A 26,733-nucleotide genomic window follows, 5' to 3' on the forward strand; every position below is an offset into this window, starting at 1 on the left:
AGACTTGAGAGTAAGTGTTAGGAAACTTTTACAGCAATTTGACATTGCAGTGACGTCCAAGTGTGTGATAGCGGACTCTCTCCCGGGACACCGCACTGACCAGCTAGGTATGAGTCACGCGGTACAAGCTGAGTACTGATCATGCTCAGTAAAACTACAGACTGGGAGTTTAGGGGAAACCCAGCAACAACAGGTTCTTCACTGGAGAGTTTGAGAAGCACTGCTCTCCACCATATTCTCCTTCCACCCTGGGACCACAAGCCACCTGGCCTGGCTAGATGGGAGGGGGAGGGGGGCTGTGTTGGAGCATCCTCTCTATAGGATGGAAGAACTCCATGACCTTGATAGTCTCATGGAAATGAAAGGGTGATAACCTCCTATTCCCTTGGTATTCTAGCTTTCAAAGCAATATTGACTTGACCAAAAAATTCTACTGTGGTATATGTTAGTCAAAAGCTGAATAACCCATTCTTTTAGCTTTTTTTTTTAATTGAAGTATCATTGATTTTCAATGTTGTGTTAATTTCTGCTGTACAGCAAAGTATGAATAACCCTTGTGATGGTGTGCTTTGGGCTGATTAGGGGAGAACATTAGGTGCAAAAAATATAAAAGATACATACATATCGTTAAAAAAAAATCCTTTTTATATTTATCTCAAACAAAGAGAGTTCCATCTGGGCTGGACGATGTTCTCCAAGATACTAAATTCTTTCACATTGAGGCTGGAAGGCCTTATACTGAAGTGAGGCAGGAGGAGCTGATTAGGGTGAGGCGGGTACGTGTTCTGGTTGGGAAAAACAGCAATGGTGGGCATGGTGCAAAGTATGATTCCTGGTGCTGTTCTGAATTATTTGAAGGGCCTGGACCTAATTTTCTTTAAGGCTTGGCTAGTTATTAGAAAATAACAAGATACTTTTATAGACCTTCCTCAAATCAATTGATTAGTTTCTAGAGCTACTTTCTGGAATTCTGGAGCTGATAGAATTACATAAGGTAGAGAATCAGTTCTGTTTGCAGATCTGCAGCAGTGTAATCATAAATTGCATTCTGCTGGGTGGCCAGTGTCACGCTGAGTCTCTAAATGCCCCTGGGGGTGGGCCGTGGGGGATGATGTCACCACTGAAAAGAATGAGGACTTTCAGCTCCTGTCACTTGAATATTCACAACCTCCCAAATGGCACAAATGTCAACATATACTCACCCATTTCTGTTAAGAAAAAGTGTGCAAGATTTGGAAATGGGGCTATAGGATTGCGGAATGACCTTTCTGTGTTTGCTGGGTGTGCTTGTGTCTAGTAGGCCTGCCCAGGCTGTATTGATTCTCTCTGGCTGTGGGCCTCTGTTTGATCTACTCCTTACTATTTATTGGTTAGACTATTTTACAAATCTGAAGAGTAGATGTAACTTGTAGAAAACTGATAGCAATGCAGATGATTCTTGCCCGATAGCAAGGCAAAGAATTTCGCCTGGTAGAAAAGATCACTCCAGAGCTTACAGTTTATTGCTCTGTAAGACATTAAAAATTTTGTATGTAAATCAGCAACTGTATTCAAGCAGCTTTCTTTCAGGGACTTGGAATAATTTACTTTTTCCAATTCTCTTGGAGCTAGCCTTACCATCCTGATGGTCCCTTCATTAATGAATTGAATAAATCATTGCTCACTTTATATATTTGCATGAGAGTCGTAATTTTAACTATTTTTTGGCTGCGTTGGGTCTTTGTTGCTGCGCACAGGCTTTCTCTAGTTGTGGCGAGCGGGGGCTACTCTTCATTGCGGCGCACGGTCTTCTCATTGCGGTGGCTTCTCTTGTTGCAGAGCACTGGCTCTAGGCACGTGGGCTCAGTATTTGTGGCTCGTGGGCTGTAGAGCGCAGGCTCAGTAGTTGTGGCTCACGGCCTTAGTTGCTCCGCGGCAGGTGGGATCTTCCCGGACTAGGGATCGAACTCATGTCACCTGCATTGGCAGGCGGATTCCTAACCACTGAGCCACCAGGGAAGTACGATTTTAACTTTTTGAAAATTATACATTGACACTTCTATTGTCCTCTTGGAAACGAGACAATGTATGAAAATTGAAAATCATTCCCATCACAACTCTGATACAAAGAGAAAATGTAACGTCTTTCTTTTTTGCCTGTTATTGAAGTAATCTTTTTCCAAGTGTCAAACACAGTTTAAATTTTGTCTGATCTGATGATTGTACGCAACACCTTAAGGCAACAGTCAGGCTTTCTAGGGAAAAAAAGGTAGGTCCTTCCAAGAGTCTTCTAGTTCATCCTTCTCTAAGATGGTGTCTGGGCTCCAGGGAGGTGGGGTGTGTGGATTATGTGTCCTGTGGCACTAGGTGTGGTGGCTGCCCTCGTCCCCTGGTCACTGGGGCTAGGTCCCTGTTCTGCCTGGCTTCTGTGTCCCCACGGCTCTTCTTTGCTCATGCTGTCAGCTGCTGTAACTTGGCGGTGGTGTTTTGGTTCTTTGGTTGACGTGGCTTCTCACCAGCTCTCCCTGGCTGTAGAGTCTCTGAGCCCTCTTCTTTTCTCCATCCGGCCTGATGGCCGTGCAGCTCACTTCAGTCTCTGGGATGGGGTGCTGAGCCTCGGTGTTGTCTCAGAGGCCACACAAAAAGCAAGGGAGCTCGAGAAAGCCGAACTTCAAGGCCACCTCCCTCGGACCACTACATTTGCTAAGCTGTGTTTTTAAAGACATGTATCCATTTCATCCGGATTGTCAAATTGACTGCAAGTTGTTTGTTTATACCACTCTCTTACTATTTTCTTTGCTCTTTTTAATTTTTATTTATTTATTTATTAATTATTATGTTTGGCTGTGCTGAGCAGCATGTGGGATCTTAGTTCCCCAACCAGGTAACGAACCTGTGGCCCCTGCAGTGGAAGTGCAGAGTCCTAACCACCGGACCACCAAGGATGTCCCATCTCACTATTTTCTAGTATATGTAGAATCTATTGTAATGCTGCCCTTTAATTCCTGATATCAGTAATTAGCATTTTCTTTCTTTTTCTTTACCAGTTTATCAATTTTATTAATTTTTTTAAAAACATTTATTTAATTAATTTTTTTGGCTGCGTTGGGTCTTTGTTGCTGCGTGTGGGCTTTCTCTAGTTGTGGCGAGCAGGGGCTACTCTTTGTTGCAGTGCGTGGGCTTCTTATTGCGGTGGCTTCTCTTGTTGTGGAGCATGGGCTCTAGGTGCACGGGCTTCAGTAGTTGTGGCTCACAGGCTCAGTAGTTGTGACGCACAGGCTTAGTTGCTCCACGGCATGTGGGATCTTCCCGGACCAGGGTTCGAACCTGTGTCCCCTGCATTGGCAGGCGGATTCTTAACCAGTGCGCCACCAGGGAAGTCCCAATTTTATTAATCTTTTAAAAAAGCTAACCCTTGGCTTTGTTTGCTATCTATCTAATTGATTTCTACTTACTTTAGGCCTTTGATTTTGCCGTTCATTTTCCACCTTCTTCAGTTGGAAACATACATCATTAAAGTTGGACCTTTCTTCTCTTTCCAACCTATGCATTTAGAGCTATCCATTTTCCCGTAAGTAGTGCTTTAGCTGTAACCCACAAGCTCAAAATATTTTCTAATTTACATTGCGATTTCTTCTTGGACCTATAAGTTTTTAAAAAGTGTGTTGCTTAATTTCCAAACATTTAGAGATTTTCTGGTTGCCTTCCTGTTATTGATATCGAGTTTAATTCTGCTCTGGCATCTGACCACCGCTTCTCTGTGTCTGTCCCACCGTCCCCAAGGGGAAGGACCCTCAGTTCTCAGTGATCCTTCAACTTCTCTAATGCACCTTGCCCTGCCAAGTCCAAGTGTGGAGAAGTTGGGGGACACATCTCACCACCTTCAATCTCTCTTTCACCATCCCCCCTGCCATTTTTTGTCCTGCCTTCTTCTTCTTTTTTTTTCTTCTAAATTTTACTTCCCCTGAGTCTAATTCTCCTTCTTGAATGCAGCTAATATCTCATTAAGAACATAGACAAGGCTCTAAAATGTGGGAGAAATTTATGAGCCAACTACTCTAAGTTGGTTTGTGATTTGCTAAATAAAGAAGGAAATAAGGGAGTTTGGAAAATTTCTTCTCAGGAAAATAGCCTGGCTTGCAAGGCTATTATTCTGCTGCATAATTGTATTTTTGATTGTGTCAGGAACTGAATATGAGTGTGGCCTTTCTTTCTGCATGCCGCCTGTAGCATTCTAATCTCTTCTCCAGCAGATCGTTGCCCAGGATGAACCGGGTGAAGGTGAAAGAGAAAAGCCCATTAACTTTGTAAAAACGTTTCCCATCTTGCGATCAGGGAAAGGTCTGTGGACGTTGAGAACAGCAATGGCTGATACCTGTGCACAGTTTATATTTTGGAAACGCGTTTCCATTAATGGTGATATTAAAGCAATAACCATGGGATTGCTTTGGTTACCGAGCTAAGCAGGTTCATGAGACTATGTTCCAGTCTGGGCACCCGGATAGTGTGGTGCTTCTGGGGCCATTGGGGCGTGGGGATCCACAACGACTCTGAGTAGTAAGTTCCTATGTTTGGAGGGAAGTACTTGGGGTGGGCATGGGGAGAGCCACGCTCTAGGAATGGGGTGGGGTCTGCCTGGGACACTGAACACCTGGAGACCTGCAATCAACAAGCAGAGAGATGATGAGGGTTGTGAACGAGGGTAGGGCAGTGAGGACCAGCCTAGTGTGGGCAAGGCAGCCAGCGAAAAAGGGAAAACCCTTGGCTTTTGTGAACTTCCCTTCTTTTTCTGAAGCACGGAGGACTCATTTACAAAGTCTCATTCATCTGGAGTGATCCAAATGTCTTATATCAGACCAGCGGCCAAAGAGATGTTTAGGAAATTGAACCTACATTTCTAATTTGACAGCAATTTCATTTGTGCCCTTATGTAATTATTTACCTTTTCAACACTGGCAAAGAGTCTTTAACAGATTTTTCTTTTAAATGGAGAGAATCAACCTTTTTTCTCCTCATAATGAAATTGATTTGCACGACACGGATGAGCAGTACATATGATTCAACAGCTCTGCTCAGGCTGCCCTTCCAGGCCTCAACCACAACCTTGGGCACAGGACTCCCCAAAAACGCACGGTTCTTCGTGCCCCTCATCCTGCCAAAGAAAACCCTCCACCTCCCGGAGAGCCTCAGCAGGGAGTGTCTTTTCATAAACAGTCAGGCTGACTCAGGTACATTGAGCCACTTTTGCCGTTATTTCTCACCACCATAGTTAGCATCTCAAAGCCCTTTCTCATGTGAAAACAGAAAGCAGTCCCCTTCTTAGGAGGGGAGGGAAGTGGTTACAACTTCAGATCCTGGGACAAGATGTCCAGGCTCAGATTCTGGCCACCTGGCGCACCAGCCATGTGACACTGGACAAGTGATGTAACTTCTTCAAGTCTCAGTCTCCTTATCTTTAAAATGGGGATAATAATATCCCAATGAGTCTCACTGGATCTCTGAAAAGAATAAAGGAAGATGTATGTCGAAAGTGCTAAGCAGAGTGTCCAACAGAGAGTAAACATGTGATGAAAATATTTGCTGTTGCTTTTTGTTTTGATGGTCCCTCCGTAGGCGTGAGTCCCCCACGATGACGGCAGGAGTAAAGATGCTCCTAGCCTTCAGCCTGCACACCTGCCTGGCTCTCTGTGCTGGCTTCCCCAGAACACAGCCAACCACACAGCAAATCACCTGGTGTCCTCTGACAAGGGGACAACCACAATGACTGAATTATCCAAGGAGCATTCCTTCCACCCAAAGCTGGATCAGAGGGCTGAGGGCTGCACTCCGCTGGCTGTACTTGCTGGTACGAGGGGCTCAGGAGAGCGACACAAGCCTGTTTCCCCACAATGACTCAGACCAACAGAGGCAAGCTGTAGGAGACTGACTTGGCTGTCCCCGGGAGTAATTAATCTCCCAGAAATTAATGGTCCCTCCAAGGCAGGCAGCCACAGTGGCTGTGCACCTCCAAGCTGCAAGACTCATCTGCATATGCAAAGATGTTTGTGAGGACACACGACAACCCTGTGGGTGTCCACGGCCCTCGGGGATCCACAGGGCTCCCCACGAGTTTCGACACTGGTCAGGAATGGGGTCACCATCACAGGGTTCCTTGCCTACCTCCTCCATCCCCATAAACAGAGGAGAAGAGTGTCCCTCAGAATGGGAGCAAATCTGCTGTGGAAAAGCTGAATGACCTCGAGCAAGTCACCGAGCCTGGTGTCCTCACCAGGAAGACGGGCAGGTTGTTTTGGCGGACTCCCGTCCTTGCGTGTAGGGCACCGTGCAGAAGCCAGAAACCAAGGAACACCAGCCTTCTTCCTTCAATGCATTTGCAGACTTCTTGGGGGCGGGGAGGGTTTGGGGACAGGGATTGGTTATGGAAACTTGACAGTTTGGAGGCTGATCCTCTGAGACCAGGGGCATTTGGACGAAACTTGGAAAACAAATCACTAAATATTTTTTAAAATCCAGGCAATGTGCTAAATTAGTAGGGTGATGGAGGTCAGGGATGGATGGAGTCTGGGCAGAGGTTAGGTCAGGGACAGGGTGAGATGGGCTGCTTATTACGCACAACATCTAGAAGTAAAAACTGGGACGCCACACCTTGGCTGTGTCAAATCAGCTCTGTCAAAATGCCCCCCTCTTCACAACTGCTGTGCCGGTGGTCCACCCTCTCAACACCCCACAGTGTTCCAGACGCCCTAGGTCAGTTCTGGACACAAGCCTGCTTCTTGATCATGGCCCTCTTCAGTGGGGCAGGGACGGTGAGCTGCAGAGAGCAGCAGGCTGAGGGGCGACCCCCACCCCCAGAGTCTGCGTAATGTCTCTGCCTCTTGGTGGCTGTGTGACCTTGGTCAGGTTGCGTGGCCTCTCTGCGCTTTGCAACCAGAGTTCTTCCCCTGCCCCTCAGCTGTTCTTCCTTGTGGAGTCATGGGGAGATGATGAGGCAGGGGGAGGGGCTGCAAGACAGCCCCTCCCTCTAGCTAAGCAGAAGGAGAACCAGTGTATGGGCCTCCTGTGTTCCTCCATTTATGGTATCCTGTGGGGTTACCCCAGTGCTGACAGGGACCTAGTCAGACACCGGAGCAGCAGAAGCCTAGAGAATGGGATTCTCTCTCTGGGTCCCTGAAGCACATCCCAGTGTGAGCCATAGAAGGGATTCAGGACAGGTGCCCTCCTGATCCAAGGGCCATGGTGCACATGTGTCTCCCGGGGGAAAACTGACCAGGCTGGCTGACCTCCTCAGTTCAGCGTCTCAGAATGAGCTCCCCCTGAATCGTGTTCCTTTGCATAACCTACTTGTGGGCTTGTCTGGTGGGGAGCAGCTGGGAGTGAGTTGCATAACGTCACTCTGGAAGGCTGCAGGGGAAATCAAGTCCCAGTTTCTATCTCCAGCCTGACCTCTCTCCCGAGGGCCAATCTTGCCAGCTGGCCATCTTCACTGGGATGTCCCGGTATGTTGCTCCAGGCTGCATGGAGTCGCCATTGTGTAGTTCTGCAGTTAAGGCAGCCCTCTCCTCGCCCCACCACCCTGCCAACCCCTTCCTCCTTTCAAAAGGCTTGAGTTTGGCTCTGTCCCCTCATGATGATGGCCTGGAGCAAACTGCTGAACCCTTCCTAGCCTCAGCTAGCTCATCTGCAAAATGGGAAGAGCGGCAGTAACAACCTCGTGGGGTGGTGATGAGGACTAAGAAGAATTAATATACATAAGGCACTAAGAAGAGAGTCTGGTTCCCAGCAAGCACTGCAAAATATTCCTCAACCAGCTGTCTATCTGGACTTGTCTTTTGCTGGTGCCTCGGTCTGTTCGGGCTGCTATAACAAAATACCACAGGCTGGGTGGCTTGTAAACAACAGAAGTTTATTTCTCACACTTCTGGAGGCTGGAAGCCAGAGGCTGGGGTATCAGCACAGACAGGTGAGGGCCCTTTGCCAGGTTGCAGACATCTCACTGTGTCCTCACACGGTGGAAGGGGCCAGGGAACTCTCTCTATGGTAAGGGTACCAGTCCCATTCACGAGGGCTCCACCCTCATGACCAGTCATCTTCCAAAGGTCCCATCTCCTAATAGCATCACTTTGGGAGTTGGGATTTCGATACATGAATTTGGCGGGGACACAAACATTCAAACTGTAGCAGCTGAGAACCATACTAAATCCTGCAGGTTCAGATTCTTAGCCCAACATTTCCTGGAACATGTTGGAACAGGGAAGGGATCCCCTGAGCGCTGCTCAGTCCATTTGGGAAACACCCCATCTCTTGGTCCCTCTGGGATGTTCCCACTGCACCCTGACATGGAACAGTGGCATCGGCTAATTATAGCCCGTGGGCCAAATCTGGTCCCCTCCTGTTTTTGCATAGCCCATGAGATCAGAATGGTTTCTGCATTTTTAAATGGTTGAAAAAACAAAAAAACTGAAATCATGACACATGAAAAGGATATGTAATTCTGATCTCAGTGTCCATAAGTGCAGTTTTCCTAGAACATGGCCACACCTGTGTTTACACATCTATGGCTACTTCTGCACGGCAGTGGCCTCAGACCACATGGTCCACAAAGCCTAAAATATTTACTATCCAGCCCGTTACTGAAAGAGTGTGCTGATTTCCATGTTCGAGTTCCCAAGAGATCCAGAGTAGCTGTTTTCTTTTTAAATTAATTTCTATTGGAGTATAGTTGCTTCACAATGTTGTGTTAGTTTCTGCTGTACAGCAGAGTGAATCAGCTATACGTATACATATATCCCCTCTTTTTTGGATTTCCTTCTCATTTAGGTCACCACAGAGCACTGAGTAGAGTTCCCTGTGCTACACAGCAGGTCCTCATTAGTTACCTATTTTATACAGAGTATCAATAGTGTATATGTGTCAATCCCAATCTCCCCATTCATCCCACCCCCCCTTCCCCTTTGGTGTCCATACATTTGTTCTCTACATCTGTGTCTCTATCTCTGCTTTGCAAAATAAGATCATCTCTACCATTTTTCTAGATTCCACATATACGCATTAAGATACGATATTTGTTTTTCTCTTTCTGACTTAACTTCACTCTGTATGACAGTCTCTAGGTGCATCCACGTCTCTACAAATGACCCAGTTTCCTTCGTTTTATGGCTGAGAAATATTCCGTTGGATATATGTACCACAGCTTCTTTATCCATTCCTCAGTGTAGCTGTTTCATAATTAGTGTTTCCTAGATTTATTTGGCCACATCTTCCTTTTTCTTTCAAGTGACACCTGTTAACATTCTGAGCGATGGGTGACAGCAGTGCTGCCTGGGTTCTCCCGGACCTTTTGTTTCTGTCTGCCACATCCTAGCTCTGGAGGCTCGGCTTTCTGAAGCCCTCCCTGTCCAGACCTTCCCTTCCCGCTCTTTCATAAGCCCTAGCACTCTGACCCGATCCCTCCTCCTGGTCTCCTGCAGCCCATCTCTCTGTCTGACGCCCACTGCCAGACTAGCCATGTCAAAGGGCCGCATTAATCACCAACGTGCTACAGCTCCATCATCCCTAGGGTCAAGTCAGCCCTTTGGCCAAGACTTCAAGGCCCGCTGTGGCCTGGCTCTGCCCAAGCCTCCCTGCCCCCTCTCCATTGCTCCTGACACACTGGGGACCTTGGTTCATTATAGTCCCTGCACTTTAAATGTTCACTCTCATTGACCAGCCAAAGTCCCCTAGGCCTGAGTGAGGGAAGTTATTGTTTAATGGGCAAAGAGTTTCAGTTTAGGAAGATGGAAAAATTCCAGAGATGAATGGTGGTGATGGTTATACAAAAATGTGAATGTACTCAATGCCACTAAACTATACACTTAAAAATGGTTAAAATGGTAACATTGTATGATATGTATATTTTACTGCAATTTTTTAAAATTAAAAAATAAAAACTAAATAAAATTGACAGTTACACAGGAAATAAAAAAAAGTCTCCTAGGCCTGGCTCAACAGCCCTTTCCTCCAGGAAGCCCTCCCAGACTTTCTGTGTCCCTCTTCAGAGGTGCCTTTCCCATAAGGCTAGCGGTGCTTAAGTTTCAGGGCCCCTCACTTGCGTGGGCCCCTTCTAAGACCGTGGGAGGCATGTGCTCTAACAGTATGTTCTCGTGGTCATGTATTTTAGCAAAATTTGCAAAAGCAAGATATATTAACTTCAAATGATTAAGAACACTACGTCTTCCTACTCCAGCTGCCCACCACTGGGCTCACTTCCCCTCCAGTCTGAGGCCTTCGAGAATCAGTGGCATTTTCGGGATCAGGCCAAGAGGAAGTTCAGTTGGAAATACATTCAGTTTGGATCACTGGAATATATTTACCTGGTCCACAATGACTTGTGCATAAAAATGCCATGTGTAGCTAGGTTTCCCTGGCTACAAAGTGGCAGGGAAGATTGAAACTGAGGCTTGTCTGACTTGATCTTTAGAATCCACTGTATTGGCTTTCCCATGCTTCGATGGTCATGGACAGGCCTTGGATTCCTTAAGCAAAGGCAGGTTAGTCTATTTTCAGAGCCTTGCCAGCCTCTGACACTGTTTCCCACTCTCCGTCTGTTCCCATGTGCTTTCCTGCCCCATGGACCCCTCGAGCTGCCCGGACTTCCCCAAAGTGGACTCCACACCTTTGTCTTGGGCACGCTCTTCCTGGCCTGAAATGGCCTAGCTCAGCCATCTGTGTGGCTCTTATTGATTTCTTACGGGATTGGCATGAAATACTGACACCCATGAAGATGTGAGGAAGCTCTGAACACCCCACTGTAGTGTGGACATCGAAGACAGCTGGCTGAGTGTCATCATTCAGAATAGTTAAGATCAGTCCGTGCCTGAGAAGGCTGGGAATGCCTTGAAATCTTACCCCTGATAAGTGAAAAAACCATGATAGAGGTTTCCTCACATATGATAATTTAAGACATTATCAGTAATGAGGTGCGAAGCTAAAAGAAACATTTGAAATTAAGCCCCCCCCCAAAGAAATCAAAGTTTGGCCAACTGTGAAAGAAGATTGACACTATTTCTGTTTTCTGTAGAAATGATTTTACCAAAGTAGTTGAAATAGGAAGGGGAGATTAAAATTCAGCCAAAAATGTAGGAATAAGAATGTCATCCAGGTGGGGCAAGCAGTGAATTTTTAAAATTATGTTAATTTTTATGGATTTTGTGATGTCTGTAGGGTTTTTATCTTTTTTTTTTTTTAATTTTATTTATTTATTTATTTTTGGCTGTGTTGGGTCTTCGTTTTTTCTGTGCGAGGGCTTTCTCTAGTTGCGGCGAGCGGGGGCCACTCTTCATCGCGGTGCGCGGACCTCTCACTATCACGGCCTCTCATGTTGCGGAGCACAGGCTCCAGACGCGCAGGCTCAGTAATTGTGGCTCACGGGCCTAGTTGCTCCGCGGCATGTGGGATCATCCTGGACCAGGGCTTGAACCCGTGTCCCCTGCATTGGCAGGCAGATTCTCAACCACTGCGCCACCAGGGAAGCCCTATCTTTTTTTAAAACAAAAAAATTTTTGAAATGTTTTTATTACTTGTAATTTGCTGTGATTTATTTCCTCATTCGAAATAAAGATTCTCTTTTGTGCTTAATTTTTTTTTCATAATTTTGTGTTGCTTTATGAAGGAGGGCTCCCCGAATTGTATAAATTTTAGGGCTCATAAAATATGCATCTGCCCGTGTCCCTCATCCCCAGGGAGGACCAAGCTCTCCCTCTCTATATGGCTGTCTTGTTTTGCCTGTTCTGCCAGGCGACCCTGATGGGGACATGGCTTAGAGCCCACGCTAAACTGATCCGCCGGCCTGCGGATCTGTTACATTGAACTGCAGGCTCAACTTCCCCCCAGTACCCCGCCTCCCACCAAATGATAAGCTCTTCGCAGCGGAATCAGTTCCTAATCACCGTGTAAACTGAGAAGTCTCTCCATGGAGACGCCCTTCTGGAAGTCCTGAGAACTTTCCAGACATCTGTTAAGGGGAAAAGGATTTTAGAAGCTGATTTGTCTCACTGATTCATTGATAAGAGCTCTTTAAAAATACATCTGTTTGGGACTTCCCTGGCAGTCCAGTGGTTAACTCTGCCCTTCCACTGCAGGGGGCACAGGTTCGATCCCTGGTCTGGGAACTAAGATCCCACATGCCGCATGGTGCAGCCAGGAAAAAAATAAAATAAAAATGCATCTGTTTATTGGAGGCACTTTGTACAAGATATAAAAACCAGTAGCACATGTCACATGTAAGTGAAAATAAAACCAGTGAATAAACGCTCAAGCAGCCCTTGACGAGGGACATTATTTTCTTTTCAGCAGCCAGCATCGTTATTCTGAAGCCATCCAGACATCCTGGGACATAGAGAAGTCCCCAGGAGAAACCTGGCTTCCTTCACCTTTGGGTCCTGCTTTGTGCCAGGCCCTGAGGGGAAGCCGCTGGGAGACTAGCGCTACAGGGTGAAAGTGCTGGAATCCAGCCAATACCAGCTGCTGTGCCTGAAAGCCTTAGTGCTCATTCACTGCCCCCTGGCCAAGGCCTTGGGGGTGGGGAGAGTCACGGTACCTCTGCTTTATAAATAAACAGATTCCCTGGGTATCTCACAGGTATTAACACATATAAAATACAACTCTGCTATAAACTTTAGTGACTTTCAAGAAATTCACCTATAAAACATTAAATCATTCATATTAGTCCATAATAATCATTTTAATTTACCTTCTTCAATTTCAGAATTGTTTTACAAGGTATGTTAAAATTTTTCTCCAAATAATATGGATACTTTGTCATCTTGTTTACTAAAATCTTTCTTTATTAAGGGAGAGATATTGAAAATTCTCCCAATTTTATTGGAACTGTGCTCTACAAATAATAAATTTCTATCCATATGGAAAAAAAAAAAAAAGAAACCTAGCAATGGCCCAGCCAATAGCAACTAAGAAGTGGGCTGGCGGTCAAAGGCTTATCTATGGGCAGCAGAGCCCCTGGGTGTGACCGCTCACCCAGACCACTCCCCAGGGCCAGGGTCCAGGTGCTCAGGGCAGGAGGAGCCCTGCAGGGATGTCTCCTGGGAAGCCTTCCCACCAAGAGTCCCGCCTGCCCCCCCTTCAGAACAAGTAGGGTTTGGATGGGCAGGGAGCTCGCAGGAAAGGCCTTCCTATTTTTTTTTTTTAACATCTTTATTGGAGTATAATTGCTTTACAATGGTGTGTTAGTTTCTGCTGTATACCAAAGTGAATCAGCTATACCTATACATATATCCCCATATCTCCTCCCTCTTACGTTTCCCTCCCACCCTCCCTATCCCACCACTCTAGGTGGTCACAAAGCACCGAGCTGATCTCCCTGTGCTATATGCCTTCCTATTTTTAACAGTCCAGATTTCCTAAGGCAGTGGGTGTCTAGGTGGGAGGGTGGCCTTTGCTCCCCCCCCCACTTCTTTTCCTCCTTCCCCCATTCCCTCTCTCCCCTCCTCTCCTCCTCTCTTTCCCTCCCTCCCCTCCGCTTCCTTTCCTGCCTCCTGCTTCTCCTTTTCTCATATATTATACTCCAATCACTGTGTTTCACAAACACAATATTTTGATCGATTCAGTAGATTTTCACATAGTCAATACATTTAAATCAAGTAGAATCAGGCAAAAATTGTCCCAGTTTTGCCCGGAGGGAGCCCTATTAATCTGGTTTTTATAACCTTTTGACATCATCTCAGTCCCTGAAGTATTCTTTGGCATCAGTTGGTAACATTCCCTACAATCAGTCATTTCCCTAAGGAGTACTGGTTCCCTTTAATGGGAACTTGTATTTAGATACCAAAATCTGGGTCCTAGGGATACTTAGTGCTACTAGGGTGTTATTGCTTCTTGGTCTTTTCATTGGATCAAATCAGGAAAAATATCTTAAAAAATCATAAATGTATAATAATGCCAATTAAAATGAACAAATGAATATATCTCTTACCTCTTAAACTGAAAATCTTGGTTCCAAAAAAAAATTATCTTTCCTCACTTCCATGCCTTTGTTCACACAGACCCTTCTGCCTCTAAAGCCCACTCCCCAGAGAAATATTTCAGGCCAAGTTCAAAACCACCCCTTCTGATCTGAATTGAAGATCTCCTTTCGGGTTTCTTATGACTTGGCTTCAAGTGTGTGCTCTGGTCCAACATAGAAAGGCTTCAGCAGCCATGTGCCCATCTTCCTTTCCTCCCCCCGTTTGAGGGCAGGGACCCCCATACACCCCTCTGAGCAGAGGGGATGCTCAGTGGCTGGGCACAGTGAGGATGGCAGCCCCTACTCTACCTTCTGCCATCACCCAGTGTCTGGAGGACTGGACGGGCTCTCTGGCTGTCAAGGAGGCAGGTACCCCTCAAGACCAGTGTGGGCCCCCTGCAGCAGCCCACCCAGGAGCAAGCAGAGCTGCTTGTGGGCCACCCCTTCTACCCATAGCATGACAGAAACACACTGCCACTGGCAAAGCCACAGGGTCCTGATGATCAGGACATTCAGAAATCCATAATGCTGGGCCTACCTCCTGGATGCCTGCCTAGTGCAGCTGGGGAAGGAGGAGAGAAGGACCAAAGTCAAGTTCGTCCACTCTTCCTAGCCAAGAACCCAGACATGCAAAATGGCAATAAGCTCTATCTTCTGCCTTGATTCACATCTAATACTTTCACATCCATATCCCATTTGCATTCCTATAACGCCCTTGGGAGGTGGGCAGAGCGGACACTAGTATTCCTATTTTATAGATGGGAAACTGAGGTTTGGAGAGACCTCCTTATCCAGGCAGATATCTCTGAGCCTATTATACGTGACATAGGTTGAGAAGATTTGGGGGCACCCTAAAGAGACAGATGCATTTTGACTGCATCATGGTCACTCCAAGTGACTGACCCTGTTGAGAGGCAGGCGAGACGGATGGGTCCTGAAACGAGCTCCTTCACCCCAGACGCCCTTCACTCTGCTTTCAGGGACTTCGTGGCTAGTTTGAAACCTGCAGAAACTCTCCTGGCCCACCAGAGGGCAACTGTGAGCTTGGGGCAGAATCCTCAGTTTAGATGGTCTCAGGGCCAACACCCCCTGGGGCAGCAAAGGGCGGCCAAGATATGGTCCCATCTGGCTGCTCCTCACCAGAACAGCTCTGAATTGTCTGTTTTCTAAATTGGGTCTCCTATTTCACTCCACCAGACAATGCCAGCGTAGTGTGGACGTCCAAGGTCACAAAAGTGTCCTCTGGTAGATTTGGGCAAAGATATGTTATGCTTGGGCTGCAGAATGGCTATGAGTTTAATTTTGTTTTAATTTTAAAGAATTGGTCATTGGGAGATTTTAGATAAGATTCAGAATTTCTGCTTTTGGAAGACTGTCGGGTCTGGCGATCCTGGGCCTACATATCTGCTCGGCAACGTGTAGTCGGAGCTAAGTTGCCAGTGTCCCCTTTAGACTGTTCCTGGGTCTCATTTTCCACAGTCTCCACCACTCCCTATCGTCTTAGACCCAGCCTGCTTCAGTCATTATGTCACCTGCCCGGCTTCTGGAGGTATTTGATTTTGCTATCCCAGGCATGTGTTGCTTCAAGAAGCAGGTCATGAGTTAGAACATGCAATCTTTGTTACCCAGGGAGGTCCAGAGCCTTGGACTTGTCAAAGATTTCGTCTGTGACCACGCTGAGCTGTAGCTTCCATCTGCCAATCCTCTGATTCCTTTCAACCACGTCCTCTTCACTCAGGAAGGAGGCTGTGCATTTCCCTTGACCTGCCCCCCAGAACAGATGTGGGTCAGCACAACCAGCAAGGCCTGGCTTCAGGAGCCTCCAGGGTCTCCTATGTGGCCTGGTTGTTGGGGCCTGTTTTAAGCTCCCCCAGCTTGGTAAATGCAAAGTTAGGTCTCTCCAAGGTATGCTGGAAAAGTTACACATTGGGCAGTGGCCACTGCAATGGTTACTAGACACTTTACCATCCAGGGAATTCCCTTTGTCCACTGTCACCTTGGCTTGTTCTCTGAATCAGGCCCCAGGAGAACTTGAAGGGTGGCCACTGGGTGGGTGAATGAGGAGTGGGGTGGGCAGGACCCTGAAATGGGAGAGTCTTCATAGGTTGGTGCCCAAGAGCTGCAGCAAATGCCTTGGACAAGAGGTCAGAGATATTCTCTAGGGCCAGCCAGGTAGTGACACATTAAGAGAATCCAGACGCTTTAGTGTCATCATCTCCTTTCCTACCTTTCCTGAAAAATTTCAGATGCAAAAGCATCTCTCTCCGCCCCCTTGGGTAAAGAGTGCCTCCCAACTGGGAGCCCGTGAGATGAGGTGGCGTGCAGACCAGACGTGGCCGTCTCAAACTGGGCTCAGTTTGAGCTAGTGACCAGTGGGGCGGCCTGGGTGGGTCTCTGTGCTTCCTCACGAGAACGGGGCAGTGACACCCATCTCTCGGGGCTGCCGGCTTAGATGGAGCAGGAAACATGGGAGAGTGGGCTTCCCTGGTGGCGCAGTGGTTGAGAATCCGCCTGCCAATGCAGGGGACACGGGTTCGAGCCCTTGTCTGGGAAGATCCCACATGCCGCGGAGCAGCTAAGCCCGTGCGCCACAACTACTGAGCCTGCGCTCTAGGGCCCGCGAGCCACAACTACTGAGCCCACGTGCCACAACTACTGAAGCCTGCGCGCCTAGAGCCAGTGCTCCGCAACAAGAGAAGCCACCGCAATGAGAGGCCTGCGCACCGCAACGAAGAGTAGCCCCCGCCTGCCACAACTAGAGAGAAAGCCCGGACGCAGCAACAAAGACCCAATGCAGCCAAAAAAGAAAAAATAAAATAAATAAATTTATTAAAAAACAAACCAAAAAACCAAAAACAAACATGGGAGAGCATTTTGCACAAGTGGAAAGAATGGTGTTGACGGCTCCTGGGGGAAAGCAGCGGGTGTTGGAGGGGCCTGATGCTCTGGGCCATCTGCAGAGCGAGAGGAGTCCGGCTCCGCTGGAGCGCGGTGCAGCGCAGCGTCCATCTTCTGGATCTCCCCGTCCGCACAGAGACCGTCACACAGCTCCTGGCCGAATTTCACATCCCAGTCACCAAGGGTGTGGGAAATGGGAAGATGAGTCCAGCCTGTTATGACTCATCACCCTTCTCTGTTTAGAGTCCTTGAAAATGTCGGCTTGTTTTCTGCAGAACGTAGAGCAATCCTCTCACCGTCTGCTAATGCTTTCCTTCCTCTGAGGCCAGCAAGCCAGATTCAAGTGAACAGGTGAGGCCTGAGAATTTATGTGCAAAGCCCCCAGCTCAGGACGATGGGGGATACGCTGGTAAAGGATGTGTTGAAATCAACAGGCCCTACAAGCATCCTTTTATTATTCTTGATAAACCGAACCGTGGGGAGGGGCAGCCTGACACACGGTTGACCATGGCAGGCTGGGCTTGTAGCTGCCTGCTCCCCAGGTAAGACACGGAGGGGCAAAGCCAGACCTCCCTCTCCCAGGAGGACATGCAGAATATTAAGGGGTCTCTTTTTCGGGAAAGTAAAGGACCGTCATTGATGAAGACTGGGTAGACTCTCCTCGAGTCTGTGCAGAAGGGCTCACAGCAAAGGGTGATGCGGGTGGACGGGTGAGCAAGGATTGGATAGCTCTGCACAGTTCTGGTTGTGAGGAAGGTTAATCAGACCCAGACACTGGCCTCTGCAATCAAAGCAAAGGTGACACAGTGACTAGGACTTACGTTTCTGATGAGTGTCCTGGTGATGCCGTTGCTCTTGCTGCTCCTCCCGGAGCCCTTTGGACTAGATCTTTCCCGCAGAGAAGGTCAGTTCAGCCCCTGATACATTAAGTACCTACCCCTTCAGATATACAATCTCGTCTGTATTCCAGCACTCCCTGGAGAGGGAGAGAGTATAAAGGTTGAGACTAGGCACCGGAGCCAGTCCCTGGGTTTTGAATCTCAGCCCCGATCCCATTTACTGGCAATGCACCTTGAGTCAATTATTTAATCTCTTGGTGCCTCAGTCTCCTCACGGGTAAAATAGGGTGATGGTTGCAGCAGCAACCTTATAGAGTCAAGATAAGGATCAGAGGAGTGACGTCACAGAAAGCACTAAGCTTAGTGCCCACGTGTAGAGATGATGGTGCAAACACCAGCTGCTGTTATTCTATCCCTCTGCAGGTGATGACTTGTAGCTGAGCAGTTTGGGGAAATCAGGCCTCGGGCATCAAGGGCCTCTAGGCTCTGACCCCAGCCGTCCTCGTGTTGCCCTTGGCAATCGTGTGTTTGCCTCAAGACTGAAATAAACATGGTCCCTGAAGAGACTTATTCTGGTTATTTATTCATAAACAAATAACAGTCATTTGTTTTGCTGATGAAGCTGGAGACTGACTGGGCTCAGCCTGGTAGTTCTTACTCGGAGTTCTGACGTTCAGTTAAGGTCGGGTGCTGGGTGGGGCTGGGGTCCTCTGGAAGGCTCCGGCACTCACGGGTCTCACGTCCAGGCTGGGAAGACTCACAGCGGGGGCTGCAGCAGCCAGGCTCCTCGGGCATTGCCCTCAGTGACGTGGTCTCTCCACGTGGCGACCTCAGGCAGCTCAAGGGTCACAGAGCAAGTGTCCCAAGAGAGGCCAGCATTAGTCGAATGGCCTTTTCTAACCCAGTCCAGAAGCCACAAAGCATCCCTTGCACCTCATTTTGTAACCGAGCAGGACCCTATGGGGCCTTCCTTCCCCCCATAGCCTCTGTTTTAGCTCCTCTCTGAAGTACCTAGATAACAGTATTTGATGCAAATTTCCGGAGTTGTTTTGCAGATGTGAAAACCCCCCATCAAATGGAAGATGTTAACTACTTGATGACCATGAGCACATTGCCCCAGGCCTCCTGGAGCCTAAGGACTGACAAAGTTAACCCCTGTGACCCCGCCCTGTTTCCTCATCATCAGCCCATCAGTGAATTGTGCAAGATCTGATTACCTACCCTGCGATCCCCCTCCCTCACCTCGCTTTTAAAAAGGCTTTGCCAAAACCCTTCTGGGAGCTCGAGGCTTTTTAGGGCATGAGCCACCCGGCGCCTTGCAATAAACCTTTCTCTGCTCCAAACTCCAAAGTTTCCGTTTGTTTGTTTGGCCTCACTGTGCATCCTCACTGTGCGTCGGGCACACAAACTTGTGTTAACAATTTTATTCACTGAGGCAGCCACGAAGGCCCACCTGGGCTCAAGGCGGGGGGTGGGGGGGGCACGGGCTCCACCTCTTGGTGGAATGAGTGTCAAAGAACTTGTGGACATGTTTCAAAACCACCCTGGGGCTCTGTCCCTGCTGCCCCTATTTCTTTCTGCCACCACTCTCGCTGCCTGAAATGCCACCCTTCCTACCTGTGCTCCTCAAATCCTGCCCATCGTCCAAAGTCCTCATCAAACTCACTCTCCAAGAGTGAGCCCTGCCCCAGGCCACCCCTGAACACTACAGCATCCTCTGCTCTTGACCACAAGTCATTGGTTTTATGCTTACAAATTCCAGTTATATAAACAAGCAAATGAGCAATAACACCAAAAAGGTATGTATACAGGGGAAAAAGGTATGTACAGGAGGAACTACCAAAATGAAAGTTATGTGCTGGGGATCGTAGGTAGTTGTTATTTCCTTCTTTTTTTATTTTTCGGTATTTTCCCAAACTTCTACAAAGTATATCTATAATTTTAATAATCAGAAAAATATTTTTTTCAGAGCAAATACCTTTAGAAATAAATGGTAAACCTTCCTTGCTCTGAATCCAAAGGACTCAGCTATTAAGCTATTAAAATCTTTCTCCTCCAAAGAAGCAAACTGAGATAATTTCAAAGTTTACTCTGTATAAAGGTGAAAAAAATACCACAAGACAGATCAAAGATGAACGTATAGATTGAAATTGGAGCAGTAGATTGAAATTGGACTTTTGTGGTAAAAAAGTCATGGTCAAAGACACAATTGCCTTAGACCTAGAAGCACAGGTTTCTTTCCAGATACAGCCTCCGCTGTTTGTCCTTCTGTGATTTTCCAGGGCTGGTGCAACGGAGATTGAGGCCACGTCAGCCTGGACAGCAAAGCTTTGGCTACAGGTCGTGCTGCAGCCGGCTGTGTCATGACTTTTGTGGAAAACAGGAAATTACAAAATGCCCTTGAGTGAAGCCCGTTGTGGGAACGAATGTGCCTCTCTAGGTCGAGAAGGAGAGAGAGCATTCGTGTTTCTGTCCAGACAGAAGGAGCTGTGGACCTGGAGGGCTCCATAATTTAAATCAAGCAAGGGTGCAAACAGTGCTAATTTCCCCAAGCAGTGGGTGTGATTCTCAAACTTTAGACTCCAAAGTTTAGCGTGCTAATCATCTCTCTCAGAGCTTGTTGAAATGTGCATTGCCAGCTCTGTGCTGGGTAGTTCTGATTCAGGGGTTCAGAGTTGAGCCTCTGTATCTGAATCTTACAACGAGTCTCCCAGCTGATTCTTCGAGAATTTCTCTGTTTCATTCTTGCAACGTCAGGTACAATCAGAGTCAGGTTCCACACACACTTCTGCAGGCCTGCTGCATGGTAAGCATGGTGTTACTTGATTTCACATGTTCTCTTCTGTATGCTCCTCCTGGAACTTCGGAATTCAGCGTTCGTATCTCCATTTTATGCGTGAGAAAACTATGGCTCAGAGTCGTGGGGTGATTTGTCCGTGGTCACATAGCTGTAAGCAGTGGAGTTAAGATTTGGAGCCAGGTCCGGGGAATTTGACAACCCAGAGTCCCTCGTGTCCCCCCTGGGAGAATATCTCCAAAGTCCCATAATTTTTGAGTCTCACCAGCCAAGGAATTGATTACTGGAGCTCTCTCTTCCCCATCCTCCATCATCCTGGCCACATTCCCATGTAGGAAGCCCTTTCCTTCAATTATCCCATAACCCCCACCACCTCTGCTTCTAAGATGCCTCTAAGATGGTAGCTTTTGTCTTGTGAGCAGTTGAAGGGTTCCTTGCTTGGAATCACAGGTGGGGAACCCCTCCTCTGAATGGGGGAGTGGAGGCACTGAGGGGACGGGGAGCGGAGTGGTAAGAGGGGAAATCAATTCTTTTTTTGGATATCTTTATTTTTATGCTTATGTTTATTTTTATTTATTATTTTTTTTTAATTTATTTTTTAGCCATGCCATGTGGCACGTGGGATCTTAGTTCCCCGACCAGGGATCGAACGGGAACCCTCTGTGTTGGAAACATGGACTCTTTTAACAGATTTTTTTTTTTTTTAAATTAATTAATTAATTAATTTTTGGCTGCGTTGGGTCTTCATTTCTGTGCGAGGGCTTTCTCTAGTTGCGGCAAGCGGGGGCCACTCTTCATCGCGGTGCGCGGGCCTCTCACTGTCGCGGCCTCTCTTGTTGCGGAGCACAGGCTCCAGACGCGCAGGCTCGGTAATCGTGGCTCACGGGCCCAGTTGCTCAGCGGCATGTGGGATCTTCCCAGACCAGGGCTCGAACCCGTGTCCCTTGCATTGGCAGGCAGATTCTCAACTGCTGCGCCACCAGGGAAGCCCCGGAAACATGGACTCCTAACCACTGGACTACCAGAGAAGTCCCGGAAATCAATTCTTGATAGAAATACTGCAAACCCAACCTCCCCACACTCACATAGATACTCATTATCTTTCTAAGGAGCATTCTCAGAAATCAGAAATTGCTGAACAAGAAGACAGATTTTTAGGAGACTTACAGTCGACTGGGCATGTATATTGATTAGCAATATTGTCCTTGCTCGCTTGGAGATGCGGCCACTGGGGAAGCGCAGGATTTTCAAAGCGTGGTTTGCTAATGGTGGCAACGTTTCTCCCTTCTTCTGTAGACACTGAGAACGACTATCTTAGTGTTTTAACTGGGGCACAGGGAAGGGAGACATATGCTCTGATCATACTGGACAATTCCGCCTGATGGTCGATACTGACGGAGCCCAGGTCACCTCCTGGGAGTCAAATCCAGAACGTCCGTTTGGCCAGTCTGTTGGCCCACTGGACAAAGCACCCTTCCCAAACATCAGTTAATAAGAGAGGGGAGCAGACTATTTCCAAGAGAAGGGCCATCTTGGAAGCTGAACAACTGCCCTAATGATGGAGGTTTGGATGCAGGTCCATCCACGCCCTCCAGAGACCTGGTACTTGTGGCTGTTCCTCTGTATGGGGTCTCGTTACTGTGCCAGCCTGGACCGCACCCTCTCAAACAGGCCAAGTTCAAGCATCATTCCCTCAGATGTTGTTATGGACTTAATTGTGTTCCCGGCACCCCTCAAGTCATATGTTGAAGATCTAACTCCCAGGACCTCAGAATGTGACTGTATTTGGAGATGGGGGCCTTTAAAGAGGTAATGAAGGTAAAAGGAAGTCATACGGGTGAGTCCTAATTCAATATGAGTGGGGTCCTTATAAGAAGAGGAGATTAGGACACAGACACACAGAGGGAAGCCGACGTGAAGACACAGGGAGAAGGCGGCTGTCTGCAAGCCAAGGAGAGAGGTCTCAGACAACATCATATTTCAACCCCGATGTCTGCCACGGGCGTGGGTTGCAGGAGTGGCTGCTTCTCTAACCCTGCTCAATCTGTAGGGGAAACTCAGGGTTCCTTTCTGTCACGCCATCCCAAGGGCAAGGATGAAATGCCATTCTGGAGTCTGTGGGGTTCTATGTGCCAAGGCATTAGGAGTCAGATCTTTTAGAGGAAGGGTCCAAACCCTTCTAGGGCCTGGCCTCCCTACCTGGGGTATGCATACCATGGAGGGTGCAGGAGTGTGGCCCAGGATAGAAGGGCACTTCTTCCCAGAGTGGTGTTGGTAGTGGGCTGCCTTGCTTAATATTAACACAAAGTTGTATTATGGAGTAGAATAAAATACTTAAAAATAATGTAAACATTAAAAAATATCAAAAGAATTAAACATTTTTTTAAATTCCCATAAGAACAAGAGTGTAAACTATATACTGAACATGAAATGTGTGCCTTGAGGCCAGTCATTTACTGAGACCCAGGGGCACGTTCACTCTTTTGTCATTGGGTCAGCAAGAGGGCAAGACATGACTAAAGGGGACAGGCACGCGGAAGGATGCTTGTTTGTATGGATGCCCCTCTGTGCTACAGGGGTCTCTTATGAGATTCTGGCATGAGGGATCCCAACCTCACCTCTTCCCATCAAGGATGTTGGCCTTCTATATTTCCCTTGAAATAAGTTTTCCAAGGGGGCTCCATCTGAAGGGCTTGAAGCATCATTGTCCCTGGGGGGACCGTCTTCAGGAATGGCCAGCATAGGGTCCTGTGTTCAAGAACACACAGAGGAAATCTACAGAGCCCCAACGTCCATGGTAAAGACAGGGGCAGACACCGGAAGGGGAGGTCCACAAGGACTTCGTTACTATGTGCTAGGCTCTTTCATATACATCACCAACTATGATTTCCACAACCACCCAGCAAAGAAGGCAATGGTTTCCTAAGTTTAGAACGGGGAAACCGAGTCTCAGAAGGAGTTAGGAGCTTCCATGTAATAACTGATTGTATAGAGACCAGTTACAGAGGGACCACTCCCCAGGCTCAAACGTGAATGACCTCATTTAACTTCACCCTCACAAAGTGGAACTGGTCATCATAGTTAAGGGCAGCTACCTTTTTTTTTTTTTTTTGAGTGCTGACTCTACATCAGGGATGTTTTCCTTTTAGCAACTTCATATGATAGGTCAGAAGAATATAGGTTTCAAAATCAGATGATCCCAGTCTGGAAGGGCAGCTTTCCTACCCTGAATTAACCTTGGGTAATTCAAGTTGCTTCTCTGATCATAAGTTTCCTCATCAGGAAAATGGGAATGATAATTGTTTCTCTGGGAATTAAATGACAGCATGTATAAAATGCTTAGCATACGGTAAGTACTTAACAAATGGAACTGACTTTTAGGTATCGGTTCTCCTAGGGTTTTACAAATGAGGGAACAGAAGCTCAGAAAGGCATCTCGATTAAGTCAAGGTCATCTGACCACAGGCAGAGCCAGGGCTAAATGCTGATCTGTTGGATGCAAACGTCAGGGCTCCTTCTCCCCTATGGACACAAGATAACTGATTTTCACAGGGCTGGTCCCCAGGCATCAGGAAATGCAAACATTCCCATTAGCCAGCTTTCTGATTGTAGGGAAGCACGGAGTGCACTTGAGGAATATTTCCTTCCCAAACAAATCAAATATATGAAAATGTTGCCACTTTTAATGTTTTAATGTGAACTTCAGTTATCTAAAAAATTCACTGACATGGACCAGTTCCAGAGCCTTCGATGCCAAAATTCAGAGCCATTATGGTCTTCCTACACGTCAGGACTTACTAGAGCAATAGCCTCAGAGTCTTGGAACTTTGTCAATTTTAGAAACACTCTTCTTTCTATTGTGGCCGGACAGGATAATTTAAGGACATTTTCCTTGATACCATTTCGTTTTCCATTTAAATCTTGGAAATGTTGTCGAATTTGAATGATACTGCACACAAACCACCTTAGGACTGCAGATTTTGAGTCTGTGCTGTGATAGTGTGGCCTGGCAGTGTAAGTATTTGTTGGAGAAAAATTAACTAGCAGGGCAGTATATTCAGAGTGGCTACCTTTTTCATTAACCCTGTAAGCAAATAAACTGGAGAGAAATGCAGTCCTCTGAATCACAACTTACAAGCAGTTAATAGAACTATTTCTGTTCAGGCTAATTCAGGTTCCTACTATTTTAAAAGCCCTTTATTTTACCATAACCTTGTCTATTTTAAATTTACATCTTAACTATCTAATGGCCGGAAATTTGCTGTAAATTTCCAAACATATTTGAGTTCAGAGACACATTATACTTCAGGCATTCATTACTTGAACGTTGTTCAGAAATATTAAATACAACTGAAAAAAGAAGTGACTGGGAAATTAATCATTTGGAATAAGACTATATTAAAGATCATATAGAATCAACTAACAGCTTACCCACAATATCTCTTTTGGATAAATGTGAAGTCATTAGTTCCAGAACAGTTTTCCAGGGTAAGTTTTTGCTTGACAATTTTCCTTCTCCTCAAAGCTGCTACATGTCTTAGGCTGAGCCATCCCTGAAAATGTAGCCTTAATCCAAATCCAATTCGTAAATCACATCTAAGGCCTTGGATGTTTGGCTTTCTGATGTCCTAAACCCACTTTGTAGGTTTGCAAAGACCACAAATCAGGTTATTACAGTTCATCTCAAGTGGTGGCTTAAAGAGACGGAGGGAAAGTACAGGAGACCCAAGTTACCTGGCACCTAGGCATCAACCCCCTAATTTACTGGGTACATATTTTATGTAAACGAGTAAGATTGCATCAGATTGCATCTGATTTTCTGGCTAGAATCTGGGGAGGTTCAGGTAAACCCACACAGTGATTAAGAAGATCCTTCAAGCTGATGCAGAAGTAGACTAGAATGGAATCTCTCCCAGGGAAGGCCCTGCCTGGGACTTTATTCCTGGGTCCAAAGCCACACTGTGACCTTACTGAGCATCTAGTGAGAAGGTGTATCACCTTGGTCTTTCCTGACAGGTTTTCCCTTCCAGAACTTTCCTTATGGGCAATGGAGACTTATAAAATTCAGTTCTATAATGCATTCCCCCAAAATCACCCAGTCATTCTCCGCTTCTACACTGACAAGGGAAAAAATATTTGAAAGGTTGTATGAGGCTTTTCGCTGCAGATCAGGACAAAATCCAATGGGGCCTGACATTTTAGAAAGGCTGCCACCAACAGAACTTTCCCCAGAAGTTACCTCAAATGTGACCTTCATCAGCTACACTGAGAAAAATCTGTTCCAGGTATACTGTCAGCCACAAGAAGGGACTGAGTTTTAGGCACTGAACTTAACGAGAAGAAATTTCTAACTTTGATTCAGTTTCAACTCAGACTCCTTAAACCCCCCAGTGGAGAGGGGCCGAGGACCCCCAAAGGGAGAGGGGCCGGCTCAGGAGAGTGACTACGCCTTGAACACAGCACACCGCTCTTCCAGGCTTTAGAGCCCCGAGCCCCGAAGCAGAACTGGGGCTGCTGCAACGCGGAGCCCGGCGCGGCTCCCACCCGGGCGGCCCAAGGCTGCTGCCACCTGCCAGCCTTCCCGTGCCCACCGAGGCGCGCCCCGGGCGCCGTGCCACCAGGAGGGGCGTCCCGGTCCCGGCTGGCCAGGCGGGTCCCCTCGCGGAGGGGGCGGCGGGGCCCGGCGGGACCCCAACGAGCAGATCCTCCGCCTGTGGCCGGCGGGCTGGCTCCGCGGCCGAGGACCCACCCGCGCGACGCCCCGGCACCGCCGACCGCGCTGCGCCCCAGCCCCGCAGGCGCCGCGGCGGCGGGTCCCGGGATGCTCCTGCAATGCTTACCTGGCGAGGCCGTCCCGAGCGCTCGCTGCGGCGCGTGCCGGCCAGGGGCGCGGGGCGCGGAGGGAGCTGCCCAGGCCCGGCTCGGCGGGCAGCGGCCGGGCTGCGGCTGAGTCAGAGCCCCGGCGGCGCCGGCGAGCGCGGGCCAGCCGCCGAGAGGGGGGCTCTGAGCGGAGCCGCGGCCGCCCTGGCATTTTAAAGGCGAGGCAGCTGGATGCTGTTCAAGCGGAAACGCAGGGAGAAACTTCAGCCTCCAGACCAGAGCGTGGATAGCGCGGAAGGGGCCCAAGAGTCCCTTGCAGGCGCACAGACCAGTCTGGGCTTCTCTGATATGCTGTTCACAAGCGTTCCTATCAGATATTTCCTTCATGGGAAAGCAGATACCTC

The 26,733-nt window shown here is 47.7% G+C and overlaps 1 protein-coding gene across 1 annotated transcript in view; it reads right to left on the reverse strand.

Annotated features, from left to right (window-relative positions):
• The window catches only part of CTXND1 (cortexin domain containing 1), a 56,852-nt gene extending 30,421 nt beyond the window's left edge, over positions 1–26,431 (reverse strand). The window contains exon 1 of the mRNA XM_061181723.1: positions 26,350–26,431. The gene's annotated coding sequence lies outside the window, so the exon portion shown is untranslated. The remainder of the gene's footprint in view (positions 1–26,349) is intronic.
• Between the last annotated feature and the right edge of the window lie 302 nt (positions 26,432–26,733).

The sequence above is a fragment of the Eubalaena glacialis genome, chromosome 2 (genome assembly GCF_028564815.1).
Source record: "Eubalaena glacialis isolate mEubGla1 chromosome 2, mEubGla1.1.hap2.+ XY, whole genome shotgun sequence".
NCBI lineage: Eukaryota > Metazoa > Chordata > Mammalia > Artiodactyla > Balaenidae > Eubalaena > Eubalaena glacialis.